Consider the following 12,772-nt stretch of genomic DNA (forward strand, 5'->3'; position numbering starts at 1 on the left):
TTTGAGAACTTGCAAATGTATAATAAAATAACAATAAAAACTTTACCACATATTTTTTCAATTTTACAAATTATTTTCCAACCTTCTACAAATTCGCAACAAAAAAATTTAACGTACTCGCAAAACTTTGTTTTACAATCTGTTCACGTGCAATGAATTTCAGTTAAAATTTAACAGAATAAAATATTCCTTTAAAACATCCCAATCTTCGAATCGGACTTGAATTCTTGCGCAATTTTTCTTCCACCGAATGACGGCAAAGGACATTTTCCCACGCTCCTGAAATCGATTCATCGCGTCACATGTGAACTCACGATCGCTTCCAAACCGTTGGTGCGTTTTCTGATTGTATATTTTCGAGAGTTCGGTGAATTTTTCCGAAAGATTACCAATTGAACAAATGGCCGACATTCCTGACGATAACGTAGCTTTTTTATCCCTTTGGTCAAAGGGATGAATTTAGCTGCTATCACCGAAATAGAAGATAACTTTTAGCGTACTGCGTGAGTTATAGTACTCGCGAACTAAAAAAGTGTTAACGTACGGTACATTCATACTACCATTTTATTTAACAGAAATTATTTATTAAATAAATAAACGAATATCATATACTTACTTATTTACAATATCAATGTACAATACATACTTATTGTATAACAATTTTTTCTTCACATGTAATAACTTCCCATTATATCTCTTCAGTGTTTACATAAATATTTGTAAAATATTTTATACAGGATGTTAAAACGTTTGACATCGGTCAACGATATTTATACAAGATGGCTTACCACATTTTGCCATCTAGATTTGCGTCATTATTATTACTCATAGCAAACAATGTTTTAGATGAAGTTGAATGGTTTTGAGGGGAGCATATGCTGGTGGTATATTTTTTTTGTAGGTGAACGTGTAAAGGACATATGAAGGTCATTAATGTTTTTCTAAATGGAGTCATATATTTTTTATTGCATTAACTGGTACTCCTTCATATTCTTTGCAAAAAAAAGTATTAATCTATTTATGTAAAAAAGTCATTAGTTTAGGAGATATTTTAATTCTAACTTTTTAGGAAATCATGACTTTCTGGTCAGTATTGTGAATTGCCCTAACTGAACAGCAAATGTTATCTACATGCTTTGAGAGGTCACGTGTCACCAAACGAATTGTGAGTTCTTTTTGTTACGCAGTAACAGTGAAATTTTGTCTCTGTTACGTCTCTAATACGATGAATACGACGATACGGTGAATTATCACTTCATAATGAAGTATTTTAAAGAAGAAAAGATAGACATGTTATCAGTTTATTTTGAAGCTGGGAAAAAGTGCTACACATGCAGAAAGATTATACACTACGGAATGTTAGTAAGTCATTAATTTCTCGATTCAGAAAGTGTTCTGATGCAAATGGTCGCCATATTAAACCTTTTCTGTAAATACACATTAATATTAAAATATCTCCTAAACTAATAATTTTTTCATATAAATAGATTAATACTTTTTTGTAAAGAATATGAAGAAGTATCAGCTGATGCAATAAAAAACATATGACTCCATTTAAAAAAACATTAATATCCTTCATATGTCCTTTACACGTGCACCTACAAAAAAAATATACCACCAGCATATGCCCCCCTCAAAACCATTCAACTTTATCTAAAACATTGTTTGCTATGAGTAATAATAATGACGCAAATTTAGATGGCAAAATGTGGTGAACCACCCTGTATACATCAATATATATTAAAAAATTTAACGACAATGGCTACGAAGTTCATTATTAATATTATTTTACTGTATAATACAATCAATTACGCGAAACAATAATTCATTAGTTCCAATAGTAATTTGTATTAAATATTATTTATCCAGAATTTAATTGAAAACTTTAAGCTTTAAATTATTCAATAAGCTTGTAAATTATGAAGATTCTTTCACGGTATGTATTTTTGCATTATTAAATCGTGTTTGACTTTCTGTTTCGAAATTCAGTAGTAGTGAAGATATTTTCCTTGAATGATATCTAAATATGTTTCCAGCAAAATCAATAATGTGAAATTTAATTTTTAAACAAGTTTTGCTTCGATCAGAATATACGCTGCGGAATAACATAAGCGAGATTTCCGGTGAAATTGATAACGCGTACCGAAGGGAAACGCATCGACGTAAGGATCAGATGAAATGAATGATTGAATTGGATTTTTACATTTAACATGAACGACGTATTTCTGAAAATCGGACAGCTTAAAATCGTAAAACTTTCATGGGAAAAAACTGAAACCTTGCAGGAATGCAAATATTCGAAGCGATTTTTCTCTCTCCTTCGGTAGAATTTGCGAGAAAAGATTACAGCCTTTAGAAATTTTTCAGTGCTGATCGTATGAACAAATCACCGAATTAGAGTAAAACAGCAGAAGGATTATCTGTAGCCGTGTTTCCACAGTCTTGTACACGTGTTACGTTGTGGCGAACAAAAGGAAATTTGAAAAACGAATAAAATTATACATGAATCCAAAGAACGTATGAAATTGATTGAAAGAACGAACGAACAAAATTTTATTGGCTAAATCTTCGTTGTGGGATTTTCTCGAAAAATAGTAATTTCGTAAATTCATAAATTTATAAATTTGTAAATTCCTAAATTCCTAAAATTGCAAATTTGTAAATTCCTAAATTCCAAAAATTGCAAATATGTAAATTTGTCAATTTGTTACTCTGTAAATTTATAAACCTAAGAATCTATAAATTGTAAAACTTAAAAAATTATGTTTCTAAATTTCGGCACATACAAAATTGGAAATATCTAAATTTCTACAATTTAAATTACAAGTGCCATTAAACTCTTCTCATATTTCTCATATTTCTAAATAATAAAGACTTATTTTTTTCCATGTCTCATATAATAAGAAGTTAATTAGGGGTCTTATGTTCTTCCATGTCAGTCCAGCATCCGTCTTGCAACGTTTAAAAGAAAGATAAAAGAAAAACCTGGCTGCTCTACGGAGAAAGTTGTCTGACGATAATAAAGCGCTATCTGACTTCCACTTCGAGTCACTTAACGTCTGCAAGGACATTTAAAGTCCTTAGGATCATTCGCACTATAAAACACTACCTCACCTTCTTCGCGGCAGCTACTTATTACAACGACGTTATCCTCGCTCTCCCTCATTAGCTACCCCATCAACGACACTTCCTTCCGGCCATTTTCCCATTGCGAACCTGGTCACCCGTTACAAACAACCAGAAACGCCTCAGATAATGTAAGACTTTCCTTTTGCTCTCTTTTGTCTTCCCCTTTTACTTCTTCCTTTGAACATTACATTTGTTGCCGCTGTTATTGCGATTACTGTTACGGGTAAATTAATTTTGATATAAGGAAAACATTCAGTACATGGCTTATAGTTGACCAAATTATTATATTCGAACAAGAGTTTGATATTCTATAATTTTTACTGATAGTTAAAATTTTTTAATTTTAGAACTTTAGGAATTTTTTAATTTTTTGTTTTTTAACATTTTTGAATGTTAAGGCTTGTGAAATTAATAGGAATTTGAGACTTCGAAATTGAAAAATTTTAGACTTCAATATAATATATACATAATTTCGGTACTTTTGGAATTCTGAATTTTCTTTACTCAACGCTTATGAACGTATTAAATGTATGACAATACATTATTACAATAATTCTAAAATAATAATACATTGCAAGCATTTAATAATATAAAGCTGTTAGATACTTTAATACAATAATAATGTTTTGACTCTTCGATTATTTTAATCCTTTAGCTATGAAATACGTATTCACTATCTAACTTTATTTTACTGTAACACATTTGCTGTTTTACTAAACTGATCTAATATACAATCTATCGGTTCGTGCAATCTATCAACAACAAATAGCTAAATATCGTGCAAGTGTTTCAATATTTTACGATCAAACATTTCAGTAAACATATATTGACGTTTCCGTGCGAAAGTGCGCCAAAGTCAAAGGGTTAATTACACAAGCAATTTTACCGCAAAGATTTGAATAATTCATGCAATAGAACAATATTTTAAATTATCCTAAGTAAATGAGGAAGGAGTGTTATCTCTAATTACACCAATACTACAATTGCATAAAATAGTCACCTAACCTAAAAGGATCTCGCTACACTAAAATCAAATTAATGCTATTAAGTAATCGTTGGCATTGTCAAACACGAGTGCCCTGTTGAAAGAGAAATTAAACAAGTTTAACTTTCCTTCGGTTTCAACGTCTTTCTTAAGGTCGTTATGCTGAAACGTCGGATTATCCTTTAACCTTAGAGAGAAACTTCTTAGGACTCGGATAGCGGTGAAATTATCGAAAGTTTTCATCTTACGCACGATTTTCGTAATTTTATATCTGATCCATCTTGGTCGAAGTGACATCAAACATGTTCCTTAGTAAAGTAGAAAGCTGTTCGTTTGTCAGAAGTACCAGTAACAATATTACCTTATCAAAGTTTATCCGAAGCTTCAGTCAAGACGGCAACTCTAGATTGGAACAGGGGGTAGACCCTAACGAAGTCGGTCCTTTACTTCTTGCAGATTGAACTTTCTCATCATACTTTACTTATGAATATTCAAGGTTCTGCGTGTAAAAGTCGACGGGAAAAAATGTGAAGAACTTCGCCTAACCGAATGATGTTTTATTCCGGTGAATATTTAAAAAGTACAACGTGCTTGCTTTAAACTGGTCTAGACGAGCAATGGTCAAACAGATGCACGATGGAATTAATCAGTGGCTCGCAGCTAAAATAAGGGGTGCTGCACCAAAAAGTATTTATCCTTTGGTTTAAAATCCTATGAAAAGATACAAATATGTATAAAGAAAATTTATTTAGATACTTGATAAAGTCCGAAGGGAATGAAAGGACAGACTCGTTATATTAAATTTTATCGATAATATCAAACGGAAATAAGGGTGCAGCAGCTCCACAGTACTTATACACGAGTTGCCATTGAAATTAATACAATTTTTTTTCTTGGTAAAATTAATAGTAAGTTTCAATTTCAGGTTGGGTTTTTACCGTATATAAAAGGAACAATAAAAAAAATATGTATGTTGTAGCTAATAAATATTATCATTACAATTTGAATAGAATTTTTAATTATACGGAAAACGAGAAAAATGCTGAAAATAGTGGTCCTAATTGTGGCCAGGTACAATGAGATTGAGCAGCCTAGCAAAAACATTCCTAAAGCTCTTCAGACATGCAGTACAAAACAGTCCACTAATACTACAGTACTGATAGTACTATCTCCATTTGCAGTACGGAACTTAAATCCGTACTTGAAAGTTTAAAAGATGATTAGCAGATAACCCAAACGTAAGAAGTGTTCTCCTGACTCACCCTTGTATCCCCGTGGTCACGAAACGGTTAAGCTGCCTCTAAATTTCTCTCCACTATTCCCACACGTAGGCTCACTGAATTTCAAGATTCAATAAACTTACCCCTCTTTCCAGTAGCGCAGTCTTTGTCGAGATTTTTCTGGCCGCACGCACCAACCAGACATTTTCTCTCTCGGCTAAATCGCACGGCGCACCGGGATTTCATCGATATTCGCTAATAAATTTTAAAGGGTGCCCCCGAGAACGTCAGAACGCGCCCTACCTGTAAATATTCAAAGTTTTCGTTCGAATCGGTTTCCACCCTTTACCACCGTCGTCTTTCTTTCTCGTCCGTCTTTCTCGCGGACAGGCAATCACACCGCGTGAGAGGGAAGAACAACTGGAAGTTTTTCGCGAGATGAATTCCTCCATTGAAGAAGAAGGAAGCTGCCGGGGAAAGCTAAAAAATAAAGAAAGAAAAGAGGAAAGTTCTTCGGAGAGGGTTTTCGATATCCAGGCAGTTCGAATCGTTTCTCGGAATTCACGAAGGGACGAGCCACTAGACTTTGACGTGGCATCCTGAGAGCCCTCGATGATTTACATCCGAGGTAAATCATCCCGTGTTAGGCATGTTTCAAACTTTTCCCGCTTCTCAGACGGTTGAAACGCAAAATCACCGTATATAGGGGAAAAGAACGTATCGAGACGAGTTTATGGGTGAAATCCGTTTCCAGGAAAACAATTTTTCTATATTGAACGACGTAACGAGCATTATTTTTCTTGTTAAGTTGGAAACGGATAACCGCCTGTTTCGGCTGAAATCTCTTTCGAACGTCTGCGAAATGATTCTCGGGATATTTGTCTGTTTTCTGCGGATAATTTACTTTGTATGTTTTTAGAATATCTTTTTCACCAAAACTGTTCGGTGCAGATTTATGAGTCAAAGCTGTTTCTTACAGGAGAGTGAGGCTTTCGTATCCTTTTACTTCGATTCTTACTTTTCTTTATGGAAATTTTAGGGGATCTATTTGTTTAAACTACAAGATACGGTTTTTAATCAATTTCTCGAAATGTTATTATAAATTTAATTACAATAAATAAATTATACTGAAAATAATTTCATGGTATTAAAAAACAACATAGTTTGCAGTATGTTACCTAGAATTACACTAAAGTACATCCTATTTAAGATTACTGCTATAAGACCCGTTTCTTTAAAAAATGAGAACTCTCGATAAGAAACAGTTATCGAGAGTTATAATTTGACGAAAACGCTTTTTCCTACAATCTTGAAGATAAAGCACCCTCTGTAACATTGAAAAGGAAAATTAAAATTGCCAGAGTCCGACAGGCTACATCGTACCAATTAAGGGTTAAATTATTTGATAAGATCAATATTTACGATTCAATGCATTTTCCCTTCATTCCGAAATGTTTTAAAGACGAGAAAAGACGTGCACTCTGTCGCCTACGAGTAGAGAGGAGATAGAAAGGAGTGCAGGGGAAATTAAATTAAATTTAAATTAAGCTCAATTAATTAAGCCGCTTCCCCCATGGGAACACGGCTTCTGTGCCCGGTTACTGCCCCTGAAATTCACAGTGGGAAGGGGTAGCTGAGAGGGTAGTGATCCTTGTCTAGAGCCGGATACGGAACTAATCTCTTTTAAATTAGTATTAAGTTCTAAACGAGTTCAAGTTCGTGCTCGATGGTTATTAAAATCCAGCGTGCTATAATTAAACATGCTTTCTGTACAAACTACGTCGCAACCTCGATACTTTTTATTGATCATAAATATTACGATCCTTCGTACTGCGTTTTGTCGAGGTTATAAGCTTACAAATTTACGATCGACGATTTTGCGAGTGATATCTCTAGAAACTTTGACAATTTCCGACCAAGTATAAATTTTACCGTGATGTATTAACACTTTGTTACAAAATTCTTTCTGTTTTTATACAGAATACGCTTTTGAACTATTAGATATAATACTAGCAAGAAAAAAATAAATTCTTGTGATAAAATAGTTTGATCCAAGGAAATTTAATATTTACGTAACAATGTATTTTCATATCGTGTAATGAGAAACTGTAATTGTGAAGTGTAAAGAATGTTTTAAATAATTTGTCAATTATGAAGTTTTATATATGTTAATATTTAAAGAGATGTAAGAATATAATAGCATGTTTTTTTATGTAGCATACAACAGAAAACAACAAAGGTTTTACATGGAAACATACATGTGTATATGTGTGTATGTATACTGGATGTCCATTCATTATTCTTATTTACATAAAATAAAATTTACAATAGAGAAAATGTCATGTAACTACATCAATTTTATTTAATTAAAAATATTGCTATACAAATGAAATATAATTTCACTTCGTTTAAACCGTTTCCATAATTAATTTATCAAACAGCCAGGAGTTCAATGCACATTATACGTCTTCGATCGATCAGTATTATTTTGAAATGGTAATTCGCAATAGAGGAACAGCTCTCCGTTTTATAAATTTCGCGATATTGGCCCTGCTGCGACGGAGTCACGGGCACTCGCGACCCGGGCAATAATGAGTCCAGGTGGAGAATTAAAATTTTCGATCGATAAAAAACGGCACCACTTTTTAGCAGCACAATCTCTGCAAAACATTTCATGATCCATAACTACGAATTTTCCTTTTCTATCTGAGGATTATTATTTTTCTATTTTCATTTATTAGATAACTATTATATAATATATTACCAAAGTTATTATAATATGATATACTGTACGAATAAACCTATTTATACAATATTATGTACAGATGTCAATCTATAAATTAGCGCGTGAGGTTGACCCAAAGTAAGAGAAGATATCCCCACCATAAACACTTCTATCTCACTCACCCTCGAAACGATTGCCAATTGTCATTGATTTTGGCCTAATTGATATGGGTGACTACTAGTCAAACCACGTGTTCGGCGCCGCGTTGAAGCCGTAGCTCTTCTAAACACGTGGGCCAGCCTTTTCACGCGCCAACTCATGTGTTGATATCGGTACATAGTAACTGTGTCTTTGCTGACTTAGCCACTACGCTTAAGACTAGGATAACAAAAGCAAGACAGGTTAGGTATTTTTCAAAAACGATTATTAATCCTTGTATGTAACGGAGACGCAATATGTATCTTCGTAGAAATGGAAACGAATTTTTTTTTACTGATATTTTCATTTTACTACCATGATTTAAAAAAAGAAAGATTAGTAAAAAAACAAAGACAAATGGGTGGGGGTGCTGTAATGATTTGGGCTGGAATTTAAACGGAATGAATACAAAGGCAAAACAAATGAACAGTTCCTTCAAGGAAAAATGAATTCTCAAAAATATATAAATTTACTCTCGAAACAAAGTATTGAGCACGCACTACGAATTACCACTGATAAATTTATTTTTTAACATGGCAATGCTGCAATTCTCCGAATTAAAGTCGAAGAACAATTTTTTCAAAGAGAAAACGTATCAGTTTTTCCGTTGCCCGCACGCTCCCTGGACCAGAATATTATTGAAAATTATTGGGGAAAACTAGCACGTGCTGTATATAAGAATGGAAAACAGTATTAAATTATTAAACAATTAAAAGAAGCTATTAAGATGCATTGGGATAATTTGCCACAAAATACAATTAAAAAGTTATACAAATCCTTACCAAAGCGGGTACTCGAAGTAATAGAAAATAAAGACGGATATATTCATTATTAACTTTGTATTAATTGCAATGTAACTTTCTTTTTTTGTGAAAATATATGTATAAATTTTGTGAATGTGCTATCATTTCGCCGCCAGTATTTGTATATTTCTTCTACTTGCTCAGAAAGCTAGCAAGGTCAACCATATTTATTAAGAAGTTCCTTCACTCTGCAATGTAACAATTACAATGGTATGTATTACATTAAAAAATTCTAAGTAGTTTCCAAGAAATTAAAGATAGCACACATGTGCTATCTTTTTGTCCAAGAGTGTACTATACCACCAAAGTCATTCTAAGTAATATTTAATACAATATCTAGCTGTTAGATTTAATGATTTCTTGTATTTTGAAATTTTTTTCGTTTGCTTGTGTGTATTTGTGTTGCGCGCTGCGAATAAATCTGAAGTGCAGCACAGTTGCCATTTTTAACAAATGAATGGGCGATAGTAATTTTTTTTTTGTCTTCTCCGCGTCCCAGTCGTCGTCGCGCGTTGTACACGAACGGTTCAACAGTTTCTTTTATAAAATTCAACACGTTTTTCTTAAATAAATATTCTAAAACTAACTCTGTGGAAGTTATTCAACACTAGCAAAAAAACACTCTCATTATTTTTCATTGAAATATAAACACTAAAAAATTCATGGGCTTTTTATTTGCTACAATTCTTGTCTTGATACAAGTTTCAAGCACGGTTAAAATCTAGTTTTTAATATTAACTACATCGTTAAAACGGGAGAAATTAATTTCTCAGCTTACCCGCTTGAAATTTGCAAACAAGAGAAGAGTTTTACCATGTTGAGCACAGGAAAGCTTCACGTAGTTTAAAAAATGAATTGGTTGAGCAAAAGTAGAACAGGTAGAAACACGGTCATATGTTTCACACACAAGGATCCACATTACTAGTTTTTCTTCAGGATCGTAAGTATTGCATAGAGAAAGAGTAAAACAAAAAGACACATTCACTATTTCGTAGTAAAATAAAGTCCTTTCACAGTCCTTTAAAGATTATTATTAATGCAAAGAAACGAATCCTATACAGGACAAAATAAAATAGGTAACCTCTGTATTAAATTTTAAAAGGAAAGTATTTACGACATCGCTTTATTTTCTGCGACAGAATTTTAAATATTGCCACCAAGACTTCTTTTGCATTTTTAATCATGCAGTTTTCAATGTTCTCGAGTGGTAACAGAATCACCAAAAATAATAAGAAATTATACGATTAGATTCGATTGCGTTTAATTTTATTCTTCGTACTTTCAAATTAAAATTGTCTGTATGTTTTATCTTTGGACTGTTTGAATAGAATGTTAATTCGAATGACGAATAAATTGTTTTATGAAATGATAGAAAAGGTACAGAAGGATTAATAAATTACAAATTATAAAATTAACAGTAAAGAGTTTTTCGGCTGTAAAAGTCAGAAATGTCGAAATTTTAAATTTTGAAATTTTGAAACGTAAAAAGCTGGAATCTTTATATAAAACGGCTTAGCCATTTCCAGCCGGCATTATGTGAGACGATGGCAAGGTGCACCCCTACACATATGGTATCTATGGCCACAGGTGTGCAAGTTTGTGTTATTTTTTTGATATCCACTATACTGATGAACAAGGTGATGTCAAAGATGGCATACTATGTTAAAAAAGAAACTTAAAATATCTTAGAAATTATCGTTTTTTTTTACCATTATACCCTAATACTTTTTTATTCGGAATATTTCAGAGAATCGATTTATCTAAGAAAAACTATATAGTTCAATTTAAAAAATTATGGGTTATTTTCGTTCCTCCATAAATATTGCAAATATAAAAAAACTCGCTATTATATCGGCAATAGAGAACAGTAAAACATTTTCCTCTTTCATTTTGTCAAGTCACTTATTATTAACGAGGAAAACAAATAAACAAATAAACTTTCGGAATCAATTCCGAACTATCAAACTAAGACACATGACAAACGATTTGAAATTGAGACAGGTTCGTTTAAAGTTACTCCTCACTCTCAAACCATCAATGACAACGAACAGCAGTGGCTAGATAATTATTTGAAACGCAATTCAATTTCCCATTTCGACAACTTTGTCATTCCTCGCATTGATAAACAATAAACTCACTTTACTCGCGTAGCGAGTGTACACTGCTAGTAGTAGAAATTTGGATTTTTAAGAATTTAGAAATTTTTAAGTATTGAACTTTAGAAATGTGGAGATTGAAAGATTTGAGGATTTGGAAATTTGGAAACTTGTAGATCTGAAAAATTTTCAAATTTATAAATTCGGAAATTTGGAGAGTGAAAAATTAAAAAATTAAGAAATCTTGACATTCAGAATTCCAAAAATTAGTAAATAATAATAAGCAGTATGAAAGAAGCTCTTTTAATATGTCCCTTTCCCCACTTCTTTCGACTCCTGTAATTTCGCCACGAGTCATATAGCAAGACTAATGACACTATAACATGATCCAAAAATTTTGTTATTCGACTGTACATCTACCAGCCTATTCCAAATTCAGACAGAGAAACTCGTGGGTGGAGAAGAGGATTGCGCATTGGTTGAAACTGCAAGATAAATAAACCCGGTGTTAATAAAGTCTTATCGGCATGCAACCATGCGTGTAGACTTTAAGCCACGGACGCACTAATCCTCTATGCTAATTTCGGTTGGCCAGGAGAACGACTTTAATGCCACCCCTTCGAACACGCGTATCCGTGAGAGCGAATGCGACCACGTACAAAGAGGGCGGTATTTGTATCTGGTCAGTGGAAAACAGAGATGTGTATTTAAATGCTGCTGAGTTAAAACTTGAATCTGCAATGAGATATATGTTCATGTTTTCATACAAAATAGTTCAAAGTATAATAAAGTTTCGATTTGTGCTCTCTGAACGTTCACTTATGGGTACTAACATTAAACTCTAAACGGTCACACTTCATCAGAATAACATACCTGGCACATTGGGACGTCTAAGACCCAAACCACTAAAAATGTTTTTTAGAAAGAAGCTATTGTCAAGCACCGTTGATTTATTTATTTAACTGTAATACATTACATACGTTCAACATACAAACAATCTCCATCTCTTACAATTTGATGACATCTATTTTTCTGCTATTGAATATCGCATTTCAGAAACTTGAAATCACATTGCTCGGCAGAAATTCGCGACTAATAATAGTATGCACAGATAGAGTGTACAGCATGATTCAATGTTTATTTCTATTCAGCAAGCCATAATAAGAAATTACGAGACAGAGATAAAGTAATATCAACAACCAGAGATGGCAAGGAAGTGTTCGACCATTTCCTGAAAGTAAATTATTTTCCATCACAATTCGCTTAACCCAGACTATAAATGACCTTCAGAATGTAAGTAAAAAAATACCTTTTGATTTTTAAAAATGGTGATAACCTCCATATCTCCGAAGTGCTTCCACTTGAACAAAAATTATTATCGCTATATAATAGACCACTTCGTACTGCACAATTTTTGTTACACTAATCTTTCTCTAGGTCTTATACATTCGAAGATACTTAACACATTCCGTGCCACGTGTACCATTTGTGGTACACGTCAAACTTGATCTACAGGCCACGTGCACCATAAATGGTACACGCAGATATATTCATTTAATCCGCCAATAACATATGTTTTATGACAAATTTAATTCTATAAAATATATTTCCACTAA

Source organism: Megachile rotundata, chromosome 10 (assembly GCF_050947335.1).
Source record: "Megachile rotundata isolate GNS110a chromosome 10, iyMegRotu1, whole genome shotgun sequence".
Classification (NCBI taxonomy): Eukaryota; Metazoa; Arthropoda; class Insecta; order Hymenoptera; family Megachilidae; genus Megachile; species Megachile rotundata.